Genomic DNA, 17,401 nt, shown 5'->3' with positions numbered 1-17,401 from the left:
TGCTCAATTCAACAACATTTTGACATGCTTTTGGAAAAGAGACAAAAACAATACAAAAACGTAATTTAAGATGGTGTATGAGATGAAAGTTTCCTTGATGTCTACAAAACAAAGTTGCCATGGTCCAAAGCAATTAGTTTGGCATGGTAAAATTAATAAAGTTTGCCATGTTTGAAAAATATAAAATTTGCCATGGACAGAAGTATGAATTTGCCATGATCCAAATAATGAGTTTGCCCATGGCTTGGAAAAAATGCCTTGGATAAAAAGTAAATTTGCCATGCTCAAAAAATAAAATTCTACCATGATCTGAAGTATGAATTTGCCATTGTCCATTTTTTTAACCTTTTCAAGGTTAATTTTTTTAATTTTGTCATGGTCTAACCTACAATTTTGCCATAGTCTAAAAAATAATTTTGTCACGCTTCGAAAAATGAATATGCAAGGGCACAACCAAGAAATTTGTCCATGGCCTGTAAAAGAAAATATTTGCCATGATTAAATAGTAAACCTTGCTATGGTGAAAACCAAAATTATAATGGTCTATTTTAAAAAAATGGCATGGTCCAAACAATAAATTTGCCATGGTTCCTCAAGTAAATTTGACATGGTCTGAAAAGTCAAATTTGCCATGGATGCAAAGTAACTTTGCCATGGTCCATTAAGTTAGATTTAATATTTTTCAAAAATATGGAATTTTTTAATGGCTTTTCCATGGACACAAATGGCAACAAGTGTTGCAATTGTTCTCTGAAAACATGTCAATTTTTTGAAAAATGTAAATTTTCCATGGTCCATAAGATGAATTTGCCATGGTCGATGAAGAAATAAATTTTCCATTGTAAAAAAAAGGTGTCATGATCCATAAATTGAATTTGTCATCTTTTTGTAAAGTGAATTTGCCAAGGTATTTTAAAACCATGGCAAATACCCTTTGTACATCATGGAAAAATGTAGATTTAGGGCATGTTCGGCAACGCTCCAGCACCCAGCTTCCTCTACTCCACGCATGAAGCTGAGCCGAACGCATTAGCTCCATGGAGTAGAAATCAAGAAGCCGGCGAGCGTCCCAAGTGCAAAAACTGAGGAGTTGGAGAAGCTGGCCTTTTCCAGATCTCAGAAAACGATGAAGTTGGAGTTGACTGAAATTACAAGGCAGTGCCACCGCCAAGTGACTGGATCGAACCGGTACGAGAGAAATCGTCACGAGCGAACATAACATGCACTAGCCAACCTGCCACTTGGGCTGAAAATAACGTTCACACTCACCAAATCCGACTGGGCCTATAGCCCACGCCTCTTTCACAGCCACTTGGGCCCTCAGCCCACTCCAAAACTGCGACCAAATTGGCCGAATACATGGGCTATTGGCTGGGAGCTGGTACTTCAAGAAGCTGACGCTGCCGAACGATTTCCAGGTCGCTACCTGAAGCGAGAAGCGACGCGAGAAGCCGGATTTGGGAAGTTTTGCAGAAGCTGGAGCGTTGCTGAACACGCCCTTAGAAGGAAAGTACGTGTATCTAGACAACTATGCATATCATGGCAAATGTACCGCCAGTTTTTGAATTTGACTTGACATCAAGAGCTCGGGGAGCTACAACCTGTCTCAGGAGGTCTTCGTGGCTAACAACTATGATGGGGATGTGAAGTCGGTGTAACGGTGGAGGCACCGGTGGCTTCTATTGCTAGGGGGGTCTGCCTGCAAATATCTGTAGTGCAAGAAACAAGAGATAAATATTTGAGTCCTGCTTCGGTACCCCCCCTCACTAAACGTATAAAGGGGAGTATGGACCTTTCAGAAATCGTACCCACTTTCATATGTACAATGTATACGCCGTACGATTTGGACAATTACTGTCGCACACCCCTCCTCCTGAGCTCAACCAATTTGTTTTTTTTTTGTTTTTTTTGCTTTTAAACTTAAAATTATAGATGTCCAATGTGGGACTCGAACTAGAGTACTCACAGACTATATGTAAGTGCACAAACCATCTGGGATAGCTTATCTGGCATGCCTAATAACCTTGTTCTCTTCTTGTTGTGTGAGATAGATAGCTCTAAGAAACAAACACAACACGTTTACTCTTTTGTTTTTCTTTCCTTTTTTTGCACGGTTTTCGCTCAGATTTTATTTTTCCTTTTCTTTTCAAAAAATACTATTTTTTGTATTTTTTAAAAATTATACAGAAATTTCAAAAAATGTTCATATTCTTGAAATCTACTCAGAATATCAAAACATCAACATTTCCTAAGAAGATTAACAAAATTTTGAACACATTTAAATAAACATTAACAAATTTTGAATTTCAAAAAAAATACAACCAAAAATAGAAACCAGTTTGTCTTTGAATTTCCCGGAACATATTTGTGTATTTGTGCAGATTTTTTTTAAACAGAAACATTTTTGAAATTCTGACAAATTTTGAATGTGTGAACATTATTTGAAACTACCTAAATTATTTGAATCTATCAATTTTTTTTGAAAAAGGGAACATTTTATTATTCTGTGCACAAATTTTGAAAACAGGGACATTTTAGAAAAACTTACCAAAATTTGGAAAAGCAAACATTTTTGGATCTGTCAACAATTTTTTGACAACGTAAACATTTTTCCAGATTTAAGATTTTTTTTATTTGTTAACATTTTTAAATTTTTGTAAACATTGAGTAGTAAATATGAACAAAAATTGAAACATAAAAAAGATTGGGAAATTCTGCTCATTTTCTGGATTCTGTAACACTGATTAATAAATGTAAAAAATAGGAAATTTTGAACGTTTTTTGAAAAAATGCAAAAATATTTAAAAAAATGAGCAAAATTTGAAAAACATGAAATATTTTGATATTCTGAGCAGAATTTGAATTGCAAATTTGTTTAGTTTATGAGAAATAGAAACAATAAAGACAAAAAAGAAAAGTCAAATAAAATAAAAAAGGAAAAAAGTAAACAAGTGAGTAGATCAAAAGAAAAAGAAAATTGTTGTTCACGACCTCCTAGAAGGTTCCCAAAACCGGAAAAATTGGCAAGGAAGCCAAGGTTCCCAAAACTGGGAACAATTTTTTGCATCTATTTTGTTGAAATTTTCCAGAAAATTTGTAAAAAATATTCAAACCCATGAATATTTTTAAAAAATTGATGAACTTTTTCAAATATGGTAGCTCTTGCACCGACCCAACATGTGGGCGACGGGAGCGATGTCATCGCCTAGTTGGTTCAAGGCCTAAGCGTTTTATTTCCTTTTCTACTTTTCCATTTTTTATTAATTTATTTTCCCCCTTTTGAATACCAAAATATAAGTTTTAAGTAACTATTTTAAAATATTTTTCTATAAAATGTTTATGAAGCTTATTTAAAATAAAGTGTTTTCTATTTTCTATTTTATCCCTTTGTATTTATTAGTTATGTTAAAATTCAAAATAAGAGTTTAAAGTACCTGTTCAAATTATGATTTTAAATACTTTTTTCCGTCAAACCTGGCATGGATGCCTACCAGTCACATGCCCACCTGCTACCAAAAGTTGGGATCATTTCAAGATTGTTCGAAAAGCATCATGTTCAATGTAGGGTGTCCGGGTATGCCAGAAGGCTCTGTTTGAGAGCACGTTGTTTATCGAAACCCATCAAATGACCCCAATTTTTCATTTACTTGTATGACCAATTCAAGGCACCATGACAAGTTGTTTTGGTTTTCTATGAATGTTGCATCTTCTGTAGTTTTCTTTGTCAAAAAGGGCGATAAATGGCCAGACGTGTCGCAACTTACATACGGTGTCGAAAATCATTCAAACCCGCATGAATGCCTAATGCGGTCATGCCCACATGCTTGCAAAAGTTGGGCTCATTTCAATGATGTCCACAAAAACACCATGTTCAACGGAGGGTGTTTGGGTAAGGCCAAAAGGGTCCGTTTGAGAGCACATTGTTTTTGACATCCTTGAAATGGACCTAATTTTTTCCATGGTCTATTATGACCAATTCAAGGCAACATGCCAAGTTATTTTGGTTTTCGACAAATTCTGCATTTTCTGAAGTTTTCTTAGTAAAAAAAGTCGTTGAATAGCCAGACGTGTCATAACTTGCATACGGTGTCGGAAATCGTTCAAACCTAGCATGGTTGCATACCATGAGCATGCCCACCTGCTTGCAAAAGTTGGGGTTATTTTAAGAATGTCCAAGACTAGACCATATTCAAAGGAGGCTGTTGTTTCTCGACATCCTTAAATTGGTCGTAATTTTTTATGGCCTTGTATGACCAATTCATGGTAGGATGCTAAGTTATTTTGGTTTTTTGACAAAAAAATTATTTTCTAGAGTTTCACGGTAAAAAAGGCCGATAAATTGTCGGACGTGTCGCAACTTGCATACGATATCGGAAGTCGTTCAAACCTGACCTGCTTGCAAAAGCTAGGATCATTTTAAGGATGTCCAAACATAGATCATGTTCAACGGATGGTGTTCAGGTAGGCTAGAAGGTTCCGTCTGAGAGCATGTTGTTCCCTGACATCCTTGAAATGGCCCCCATTTTTTCCACGGCTTTGTATGACCAATTCAAGGCACGATGTCAAATTGTTTTGGTTTCGATAAATTTTGTATTTCATGGAGTTTTCTCAGTTAAAAAAGGCCAATAAATGGACAAACAAGTCAAAACTTGCATATGCTGTCAAAAAATGCTCAAACCAGGCATGGATGACCACCATGAGCATGCCCACCTGCTTGAAAAAGTTGGGATCATTTTAAGAATGTAAAAACTAGATCATGTTAAATGAAGGGGGTTCGGGAAGGCTCCGTCGAAGAACACGTTGTGTCTCCACATCCTTCAAGTGGACAAATTATTTTTGCAATAGCTTATGACCAATTCAAAGCACGATGCGAAGTTGTTTGAGTTTTTGACAATTCTTGCATCTCCCGGAGATTTCTCGATGAAAAATGACCGATAAATGACCGGGCGGTGATGCAACTTGCATGCGATGTCGGAATTCATTAAAACATGACATGTATTCCTACCATGGGCATGCTCACCTACTGGAAAAAAATTGGGGTCATTTCAGGCATGTCCAAAAATAGAACATGCTCAATGCAGGGTCTTCGGGTAGGCTAGAAGGATCCGTTGTTTTTTCGGCATCGATCAAATGTCCCCAATTTTTTTACATGAGCTTATATGACCAACTAGGCGACCTCTTAGGCCTTGCCCCAACTAGGCGACCGCATCATTCCCGTCGGATGCATGTTGGGCCGGCCCAAGCATTCACATATTTTAAAAAAGTTCATCACTTTTGAAAATAAAATTTTCACAAATTTGAATGAAAAGTTGAAGAGAGCTTGTGGATTTGAAAAAAAATCATAGATTTGAAAAAAGATCACGGTTTTGAAAATAAAGTTCATGAATTTCAAAAAAAATTGACAAATTTGAAAAGTTCATAGGTTTTAGAAAAAACATGATTTAAAAACAGTTTGTGAATTTTAAAGAAAAAAGAAATAAAAAAAGAGAAAAATAAAAAACAGAAGAAAAGTGAACAAATAAAAAAACAAGCTCACGTTCATTAGTGTTATTACAATAATCCTACACCTACGAAGAGGCTACGTAAACCAGGGAACGTATCTGGTGCATCGGGGAAATTTGTGCTATCGGTGCACCAGACCAAGGTTTGATTAAAAATTGTTCGAAAATATTTGGGAAAAATTTAGTGTGCTGACCCAACATCAATGTGTGTTGTCATAAAAATTCAAAACATTGCTCGAGATACAAAAATGACAAATTTGACATCAATGTGCTAATGGGCCAAAACTGAAACCCAACTTGTGTTATGCACTATTCAGTGTCAAATTTGTCATCTTTTTTTTATTTCGAGCAATGTTTGGAGTTTTGATTTGAATTTTTGTGACAATATACATTGTTGTTGTTCCAATGCACTGAAAAATTCTGGATTTTTCAAACATTTTTCAACAAGCAACGGGAGACCAGTGCACCGGTAGCATCAATGCCCCAGTGCACCAGATACATCCCCACATAAACCTTCCTTCCTTAATTCTCTGCCCCCCCCACACACATCCATTTGTAGTGGTGGTGGGCTCCGCCTCCCCTTAACACCAATCAACTGCCTAATTATCACATAACATTACGTTAACTTTTTTCGTAAGTGTATCATTACTCGTGTTATTATACTACCTCCGTCCGAGTTTGTTCGACCCGCTGAGAGAGGCGCAGGTACCATGGGAAAAGGAATATACTAACGACGTATGATTTAACGCTAACGGCGTGTGATTCGAGCGTGAAAAAGGCCAACCGAAGTACCCGCGGTCATGGCATACAGCCGGTGGCCAGGCTTTACTTTTGCATGCGGCCAATCATGCGCACGTCCATAGCTAGCATCAGTTTTTGTCTGAGGCTCGTTGGCTGACCTCCTTCAATGCGCTAGTGCTAAGATGAGGTGCTAAATAAATTAAAGAGCTAAGCAACTAAAGTTCTCAATGTAAATGTGCTTAACTTGCCATAGCCGACGCATGCATCTAACCAATCACGCGCGCATGCAGTGGAAGGGAATCGAAGAAAGAAAATTAAATGCATACATCCAGCGGCCCCAAAAATCGGGCGCGGTTAGTTTGCTCATAAGACCAATAATCCCGAATGAAGGTAGTATTTAATAAAGAAGAAAAAACAAGATAACAAGACACAACAAGAAGCTAGTCCAGTTGGTTATTTAGCTTGTACTAAGCGTATAGGTGCTCGGTTAGAATCTTGTCGGCACTTTTTTGAAAGTTGTGCGGTGCGTACGTGCCGCCTATCACGCTTTTAAAAAAGATCATTCTATTCTTTATTATAAAGAGGTATGGAGCGATCTTATTGGTTAATGTATTTAGTAGGTGTACCCAAGCAGAAGTGTAAATCTTTATTAGCTAGAACCCTGCCGAGCTAGTTGACCATGCACTAACAAATACGAAGTATTTGAAACTGTTAATGAACTTCCATTTCTGAACCATGCAAGAGAGAATTGTATTATAAAAGAGTGCAAATGTCTTAGAGATACAACAAAAATCAAACGACCATACAAACAAAACATGAGAGCAAGATGATAAGAGTCCTAAACAAACAGATTTTTAAGACATATAAGGCCCCAGCCTTAAACCAATCATGCGCTGTGGATTTGATGAGGTCTAATAAGCGGTCAACCGACGAGAACTTAACTTCAAAACTTCTGTTGTTGCGCTCCTTCCATAAGAGCCAAGCGACCATGAACTGAATGAACTTCTCCTATCAACAACTAATTAAATGACTGATAGCATTGACTCAACAACAAGACCGAAGCTTATAAGGTTCTAACAGAGCAATGATCAGACCCTACGGAGCTAGCTAGAGCTTGAGAGTCAAGTCTACCGTGTTGGCGATCTCCTCCTCTTCTTGCTTCGCTTCACCAACGCTATGATCGCCGCCATTGCCACTACCACTGCCGCTGCCACCACCCCACTGGATCACGGCCATCGACGGCGCGCGAGGGGAGGCCACAGGGATGGGGGCCCTGGGCGATGCGCCAAAGCCGTAGGCCTCCGCCCGCGGGTACGTCGGGCGGTCAGTGCCGGCGTGACGGGTGAGACCGGCGAGGGACGGCTGGGCCGCCGCGCCCCACCCGGGGAGGTTGTGGTGCATGTGCATCCCGTAGAACGGCGCCGCGCCGCCGAGGAACGACCTGCCGGTGGCGGAGTAGGACCAGACGTTGGGGAAGCGAAGGTGGTGCGGCACGAGTGCGCCGCCATGGCCGGCGCCCCGCCCCGCAGCGACGCCCTTGGCGACGGAGCGCTCGCGCTTGTGCGCGTTCTGGTGGCCGCCCAGCGCCTGCGACGTGTAGAACTTGCGCGGGCAGTAGTTGCACTTGAACACGCGGCGCTTCTCGCTCGACGACGGCCCCGCCTCCTCACTCGATTTGGCCTTTCCCTTCTCCGCCTCCGGCACGGCGGTCTCCTCAGCGCCGACGGCGGTCTCCTCAGCCTCAGCGCCAAGACCGCCGAGGAGGTTTAGCTCCAGGGCCGGTGCCGGCTGCACCTCCTCATTGCCGACTTGCACCGCGTCCATGGACGCGGTTTGGTTTTTGTGTATCTTGGCACACGAGTTGAGTAGTTCTTGGATGGGATCTGTGCGTGCCTACTTATACAAGGCCGGAGATGATCTGAGAGGAATGCAAGTTCACTTGCCAAATTAGAAGATCGCATGAGATCACAGCAGGCTCGCTGGGTTTAATGTGGTCGAGATCACGGACTTAATTCGTAGTAATCTTGGCACGTCTCAATCCTCTCTCTCACTCTTCCCTGGACCCGTCCATGCACACTCAATGCTTTGCATAATTGGAGTAGATTTAACGTTTTGAGTTTTCAACTTATGTCGTCATGTAGGTTCTGATCAGATGCCTAACGGCGGACTGGAACTTATTATTTCCCCTTTTCAGTTTTACGAGGATTGGTAGGAATTTACTGGCTACTTAATTGACATGGATATGGAGAAGGATTTGGTATATGGTATATGCTATAATTGGCACCAAGGTATCCCGAGAGAAAATTTTCGGGTCCTATATGTTTGAATGCATCAATTTAATTTTTCTTCACATATACACTTAGGTTTTGACTAATCAGCATCCTGCTTAACTAGTTGTTACATGCTTTGCTGCATACTATCATGGAGAGAGTGGATGATGTGCACACGGGGGCATCTGCACCCGCTTTTTAAAAATGTACTTTTTATGCGTTTTGTAATGTTCAAAAATTCTAAAAAAATATGCATACATGTTGGCAAAGGTATGTCCACGGCACAAAGTCTTGTGTAAAAAAGTATTTTGGTTTTGTCTCAGTAAAGAAGACAAATTTTACTGCTTCTAAATAGCGTTTCACGGCACAAAATTTTGTCTTTTTTGCACAGGCTACAAAAAAGTTGTTTTTTTGTGAAACTTTCTGCACACACATAGAATATGAAGATGTCCGCGCACACCTTTTTTCAGAATTTTTTGACATTGCAAAATGTGTTTTCCAAAATGGGTTCATATGTACCCGGTTTCATCCATGCACTTGTCCTTCAATGGATCACTATACTTGGTGTGTTCTACCCTTTTGGTCTCTATTTTTACTATTCCAGTAACTAGCCCAGTGGCCTTAGCAAATGCGAGAGCATCATCTTCAGTGTGCTCAGACTGATTGATGAATAAACATATGGTCTCAGGGAGGTTCATATCACATGGAATGTATTTTCTTGTGCTATATTAGTGTGTTTAGGTAGAATTTATGTCATTTGGTTGTTTATTTATCTATTCCCACTTTTGTTTTCCCCCTTTTCCTGTTTTCCTACACCTTCTTGTTGAACTTTTATTTTCGGAAAATACGCAAATGAAGGGTCTAAAACAACAAATGAGAGGAAAATGTGGCAAAATGTATGGTCTCAGGGAGGTTCACATTACGCGGAATGCATTTTCTTGTGCTATATTAATCTGTTTAGGTAGAATTATCACATTTTGTTGTTTATTTGTCCTTTGCGCTTTTATTTTCAGTTTGTTTTTCCTCTTTCTTCTGTTTTCCAATATATTTTTATTGCACTTTTTAGTTAGGAAAATATGCAAATGAAGGGTCTAAAACAACAAATTAACATACCAAAAACTATAGAACTGAAAATTCAAATTAATATATTGCAAGAAAATACATTAGGCATACCTCTATTATAATGGCGGACTCGAACTTATTATTTCCCCTTTTTCAGTTTTAAGAGGATCGGTACAAATTTATTGGGTACTTAATTGACATGGATATGGAGAAGGATTTGGTATGCTATAATTGGCACCAAGATATCCTGAGAGAAATTTTTTGGGTCCCATATGTTTGAATGCATCAATTTAATTTTTCTCCACAAATAAACATAGGTTTTGTCTAATCGGCATGCCACTTAGAGCATCTACAGCCGCAGACACCAAATTCGGGCCCTCAAATGCTGGCGGACACGCCCGGGCGTGTCTGCGGGCATTGACCAGGAAACCCTCAAATTTTGTTATGTGCATCCGAATAGCTCATACTTAAAACATTAAATCCATACAAAGCATGCAAACGAGAAAAACCTATACATTACGTAGATTAACTAAAACCTACACTACCCTACTCCTTGTTGGAGCTCTCCACGGTCTTCGTGCCCGGGTCCGGGTAGATGGGCGGCAGACGTAACTCCGGCTCCTGCGGCTCCTGCGCGTCGGTCTCTGCCTACTCCTTCGTGTCCAGTTCGGTGAAAAGTGCGTCGGTCACCGCCCGTTCTTACCGGATGAACCACCGGTTGGCCTGGACATATGCCTCATCCTCAATGGACTCCAGGTTAGCGGTCTACTATGCCATCTCCGCTGCTTGGGTGACCTCGAACTCTGCCATGGTGTCCTCTACGGGAAAGTCCGCAACCGGCTTCGGCTCCTCCCCCTCCTCCCCCTCCTCCTACTCCATGGGCCCCGGTTACTACTCCAACGAATCCGGAGGCAGGCCCGCTATGATCCGGGCGGCGCATCTAACATAGATCTCCTCGAGAATCCGGAAGTGCTGCTCCGGTGTCGGCATAGCATAGGTGGTCTTCTTCTGCCAGGCCATGGCGGAGGCGCACAACTAGGGAAGAGGGAGAGAAGTGGATGGGCTCGGGCTGGCAGCACGGGGAGGGAGGAAGTGAATGTGGCTAGGGCTGGGGGACATTGTACGGCTTAAATAGCGGGATCTTGTCCCTCGGGCGGCAAGCCGAAGCGGCGTCACGTGGCACTAACACCCCCACCGGAGGAAACACCTGTTGGACTGTTGCGTTTATGGGCGATTACTGGTGGGACCCGGTCGTCCGTCCAACGTGGTGAACGCGCCCGGACTACCCCATATCTGTCCAAATTGGGCCTGCATATGAGGGATGATAGTTAGCCCGAGTGTTTGAAGACGGTTTGAGGTGCCTGGGTGGTCGTTTTTTTTTTGACCGGTCAGTGACCGGGACGACCGCACGGGCGTTTGAGACCGGTTTGAGGCGCTTGGCTGTAGATGCTCTTAACTAGTTGTACATGCTTTGCTGCCTAGTGCCTATCATGGATCACTATACTTGGTGTGCTCAACCCGTTTGGTCTCTATTTTTCTTTTGTTCTAGTAACTAGCCCACTCTTGTCGGATGGACCATCGGTTGGCCTGGACATAGTCCTCATCCTAGATGGACTCCAGGATAGCGGTCTGCTACACCATCTCCGCCACTTGGGTGACCTCGAACTCTGCCATGGTGTCCTCCATATATGGCAAAGCCTGCAGCTGGCTTTGGCTCCTACTCCTCCTCCCCCTCCTCCTACTCCATGGGCTCTGGTTGCTGCTCCAGCGAATCCGGAGGCGGGCCCGCTGTGATCCGGGCGGCGTGCCTAACACAGATCTCTTCGGGCATCTGGAAGCGCCACTTCGGTGTCAGCATAGCATAGGTGGTCTTCTTATGCCACGCCATGGCGGAGGCGCACAACGAGGGAAGAGGGGGAGAAGTAGATGGGCTCGGACTGGCAGCATGGGGAGGGAGGAAGCGGATGTGGCTAGGGCTGGGGGACGTTGTACGACTTAAATAGCGGGACCTTGGCCCCCGGGCGGTGAGCCGAAGCAGCGCCACGTGGCACTAACACCCCGACCGGAGGAAACGCCCGTCGGACCGTTGGATTTATGGGCGATTATGGGTGGGACCTGGTCGTCCGTCCAACGTGGTGACGCCCGGGCTGCCCCATATCTGTCCAAATTTGGGTTGTATATGAGGGGTGATGGTTAGCCCAAGCATTTGAAGCCGTTTTGAGGCGCCTGGGTGCAGTGGCGGAGCTTGGGCAAGAATCATGGGGGGGCCACTGGCTGGGGGGGGGGGGCAAACAAATTCACTATAGGTTGATTTTTGGTGCAAAAATAGGCCTAAAACTAAGATATATACATGTATTTTCCTGTGAGCTGGGGGGCCACCGCCTAGGTTGGCCCCCATGAAGCTCCGCCACTGCCTGGGTGGTCGGGTTTTTTTGACCGGTTAATGACCGGGACGACCGCACGGTCGTTTGAGGCCAGTTTAAGGCGCTCGGCTATAGATGCTCTTAACTAGTTGTACATGCTTTGCTGCATATCATGGATCACTATACTTGGTGTGCTCTACCCGTTTGGTCTTTTTCTTTTGTTCTAGTAACTAGCCCAATGGCCTTCACAAATGCAAGGGCATCATCTTGAGTACGTTCAAATTGACCGATGGATAAACATATGGTCTCAGGGAGGTTCATAGTACACAGAATGTATTATCTTGTGCTATATTAGTGTGTTTATGTAGAATTATGACATTTTGATGTTTATATTTATCTATTTTCACTTTTATTTCCTTTCCCCTGTTTCCGTACACCTTTGTTGCACTTTTTATTTTTGGAAAATACGCAAATGAACAGTCTAAAATAGCAAATTAACATACCAAAAATTATAGAATTGTAAACTCAAATTAATATAGCACAATAAAATACATTAGTTGTACTTCTATCATAAATCAACTGGCAAGAATACCATTCTTTGGGAATGACAAGTAACAAGATGTGCCATGCTGACTTATGTTTTTTATATTTGATTTCCAAATGTTGCTTATGCATATCTTCTATCATCAGTAGTTTTTTAAAATTAAAATGGTTTGTAGCACTTCACCTCCTGTTAAAGGAATTTGCTTGCTCATTCTTGTCAATGAGCTCATCACGTTATTCAAAGGCCACATAGAAATGATGTTTCAAGTTCTGCCAGTCGACCACACAACTATAGTTGCACGCTCGCTAGCCAGAACAACAAAAAATTGTAAAACAATCAAACAAAAAAAGAAAGAAAAAAAAAGAAAAATCTGCATCAATCTTCGTGTAAAATCATACCGTGTTATTGAGTGAGATCTAGTTGTTTCTCATCGGAGTGAGAATTGGCAAAACCGAATTTATTATTCTGGTGGCTAGCTTAGTAGATGACCAGTACACGCTCCATGTGAAAAGCTAGGACACGCCTTAATATTAGGACGAGCAAATTTTTTTTAGCGGGGAGAGCAAATTTAATACAAATAGAAACGTACTTTATGCTTATCTCTGGTCAAGAGGATTGTGGGATTGAACTGTTTCCAAATCCGAATATAACATGTTCATTGAATTGTTGATCCAACCGGGCAACCATTGAAATAAATGATGTGGATTCACGTGTGCCTCGACGAAAAAAGCAAGTATTGTGCTTTCAGTATATAATAGGTTGTTAATTGTGAGATCTCCAAAAATGCTCAACGGAGCTCGGCCTCCATGGAGGCCGAAATTGAATTGATCAAAATTCAAATTTTCACGTTTTTTTTTGAAAAAATACAAATATACTTAGAGACATAAAGCATAAGTGTGTAAACTTTCAGGATGAAATACCTTAAAATAAGTGCTACACAAAAGGAACAAATCTGAGGCTTTTTAGTAGAGTACAAAGTTCATGAATTTGTCTTTTTTGAACAGATCACATTTTAAGGTATTTCATCCTTGTTTACTTGTATAAAAAAATCAGTTTTTTAAACTGAAAAGTTTGAGTTTTGAATTTTCCAGAAACTCCGGCTCCATGGAGGCCGAGCTCCAAAATGCCCCACTCTGAGATCTCTAGCTATTTTGATGATGATTTATTTTAGCTATTTTTAGTAAGAATAATTACAGTTTGGAATGTGACGGTATGGACCAAATGTTTGATCTAAGCAAAATATACTTTCAAGGAGTTTGAATTTTGTATTCTCACTGGACCTTGCAAGATGTTCTTCTCTTACGCTCATGTGGAATCGTCTGCCGTTTCGATTTTAAGTTATTTCATCCTGAAATTTTACACACATTCCTGCATGACCCGTTTAAGTTCTGGTGTCTACCACACAACTGTCCATAGGTGTAGCGGTTTTCAGGCTTGTATGTCTCATATTTTTGTTTTGTTTTTGTTGGCAGTTCATATTGTGTTTTTGTTTCCTGACTTGTATTTTGTGTATGTTTTCATATTTTCCATATTGTCTAAGTTCCTGAAATGTCGTGGCTTGGAAAAAAATACATTGTGCTTTTAGTATACAATAGATATGGTCACGGTAATATTATCATATTCCACTCCACTGTATAAACCGTGACAAGTTTCATATCAACCTGTAAACTGTAACAAACCGATAGATAGAATCTACACCAAACCAATCGTTTGATGATCACACCGAGATAAATGACGACAAGAAGCGCACACAGTCGATATACAAATAACATGTTTGCTAATCACAACCAAAATCCATCAATACACAACAACACTTGTGCCACCAGCTTACAGTGACGCAAGGCATATTTTACATGCTGAGGCAGTGGCAGATCAATGTTTTCCTTGAGCAACATATTTGTTTTCTTCTCAAGTGGAGCACACATCACTGCTATCGTTTGCTCGATCCTGAGAAACAACCTCTGACACGTCTACGATGCCAACTAATGTTCCATCCCTTTCATTCTTGACATATTGTAAGAAGAGTAGTTATCCTCTAAAACACCACAAACTCCGATCAAACAGGGCATACAAGTTCTACCTTGATGGTGATTCATTACTTGTGCCAGATTTTTAATCTCATGGACTTCCCCTTGAATCTGGCTTCCCTTTGTTCCCACCCATGTACCACCTCTTCAATCTCTCCTCAGTAACCTCTACCTAAAAAATTAGATGGAATAGAAGCCATATTTGAGTTATCTCTTACACCCTTCTAGTCTAGCACACAATATATACTTATGAACTTCTGTAAAATAGGTTAGATATATGGAGACTTTACTTAACAATGTTTCAGTGCTGTGAAGATTGAACCGTTAACAAAGCTAGCCTGTTTATCCCAGTAATCAAGACCAATAGCATTCTATACATAGTCTTCTTAATTTCTACATGTACTTAGCTCATTGGTTTAGGTAATTAAAGATGAGAGAGTGGTGGCTTGCATCTTTCCAATGCATTTTTTACTCCACTTTATAATTTGTCCTAAAATATCTAGATGTACACTTTTTACCGAACGGAGGGAGTATGATTTAATGCTAACGGCGTGTGATTCGAGCATGAAAAGGCCAACCGAAGTACCTGCAGTTATGGCATGCAGCCGGTGGCCAGGCTTTGCCTTTACATGCGGCCAAACACGCGCACGTCCACAGCTGGCATCCGTTTTTGTCTGGGGCTCGTTGCCTGCTTAGTTTTGTATGCAACTAAGACCTCCTCCAATGCGCTAGTGCTAAGGGGATGTGCTAAGTAAATTAAAGAGCTAAGCAACTAAAATTCTCAATGCAAAGGTGCTTAACTTATTGTAGCTAACGCAGGCATCTAACCGATCGTGCGTCCATGCAGTGGAAGGGAATCCAAGAAAGAAAATCAAATGCATACATCCAGCGGCCCCAAAAATCAAGCGCGGTTAGTTTGCTCATGAGACCAATAATCCTGAATGAAGGTAGTATTTAATAAAAAAGAAAAAAAGAAGATAACAAGACACAACAAGAAACTTGTCCAGTTGGTTATTTAGCTTGTCCTAAGCGTATAGGTGTTGGGTTAGAATCTTGTCGGCACTTTTCTTGAAGGTTATGTGGTGCGTACATGCCGCGTATCACGTTTTAAGAAAAACCATTCTACTTTTTATTATAAAGAGGTATGGAGCGATCTTATTGGTTGATGTGTTTAGGCTGTGTGCCCAAGGAAGTGTAAACCTTTACTTTTTTTGAGACATGTGTAAATCATTACTTGCTAGAACCCTGCCGAGCTAGTTGACCATGCACTAACAAATACGGAGTAAAAGAAAGAACCGTTAACGAACTTCCATTTCTGAACCATGCAAGAGAGAATTGTATTATAAAAGAGTGCAAATGTCTTAGAGATACAACCAAAATCAAACGACCATACAAACGACCATACAAACAAAACATGAGAGCAAGATGATAGAGGCCTAAACAAACAGATTTTTAAGACATATAAGGCCCCGGCCTTAAACCAATCATGCGCTGTGGATTTGATGAGGTCTAACAAGCGGTCAACCGACGAGAACTTAACTTCAAAACTTCTGTTGTTGCGTTCCTTCCATAAGAGCCAATTGACCAAGAACTGAATGAACTTCTTCTATCAACAACTAATTAAACGAGAGATAGCATTGACTACTATTGTCAACAACAAGACCAAAGCTTATAAGGCTATACCAGAGTAATGATCAGACCCTACGGAGTTACCTAGAGCTTGAGAGTCAAGTCTACCGTGTTGGCGATCTCCTCCTCTTCTTGCTTCGCTTCATCAACGCTATGATCGCCGCCATTGCCACTGCCACTGCCGCTGCCACCACCCCACTGGATCGCGGCCATCGACGGCGTGCGAGGGGAGGCCACCGGGATGGGGGCCCTGGGTGACGCGCCAAAGCCGTAGTCCTCCGCCCGCGGGTACGTCGGGCGGTCAGTGCCGTCATGACGGGTGAGACCGGCGAGGGACGGCTGGGCCGCCGCGCCCCACCCGGGGAGGTTGTGGTGCATGTGCATTGTTGGGGAATGTAGCAGAATTTTAAAATTTTCTACGCATCACCAAGATCAATCTATGGAGTCATCTAGCAACGAAAGAGAGAGGAGTGCATCTACATACCCTTGTAGATCGCACGCGGAAGCGTTCAAGAGAATGGGGTTGATGGAGTCGTACTCGTCGTGATCCAAATCACCGATGACCTAGCGCCGAACGGACGGCACCTCCGCGTTCAACACACGCACGGTTGGGAAGACGTCTCCTCCAACTTGATCCAGCAAGGGGGAAGGAGAGGTTGATGAAGATCCAGCAGCACGACGGCATGGTGGTGGAAGCGACGGTGATCTCAGCAGGGCTTCGCCAAGCTCAGGGAGAGGGAGGAATGTCACGGGAGGGAGAGGGAGGCGTCAGGGGCTAGGGTGCGGCTGCCCTCCCTCCCCCCACTATATATAGGACCCCTAGGGGGGGCACCGGCCCTAGGAGATTGAATCTCCAAGGGGGGCGGCGGCCAAGGGGGGTGGAGTGCCCCCCAAGCCAAGTGGGGCGCCCCCACCCCTAGGGTTTCCAACCCTAGGCGCAGGGGGAGGCCCATGGGGGGCGCACCAGCCCACTAGGGGCTGGTTCCCCTCCCACTTTAGCCCACGGGGCCCTCCGGGATAGGTGGCCCCACCCGGTGGACCCCTGGGACCCTTCCGGTGGTCCCGGTACAATACCGATTACCCCCGAAACCTTCCCGATGGCCGAAACTTGACTTCCTATATATAAATCTTCACCTCCGGACCATTCCGGAACTCCTCGTGACGTCCGGGATCTCATCCGGGACTCCGAACAACTTTCGGGTTACCGTATACTAATATCTCAACAACCCTAGCATCACCGAACCTTAAGTGTGTAGACCCTACG

Source organism: Triticum aestivum, chromosome 5A, assembly GCF_018294505.1.
Source record: "Triticum aestivum cultivar Chinese Spring chromosome 5A, IWGSC CS RefSeq v2.1, whole genome shotgun sequence".
NCBI lineage: Eukaryota > Viridiplantae > Streptophyta > Magnoliopsida > Poales > Poaceae > Triticum > Triticum aestivum.
This window is presented reverse-complemented; position numbering follows the sequence as displayed.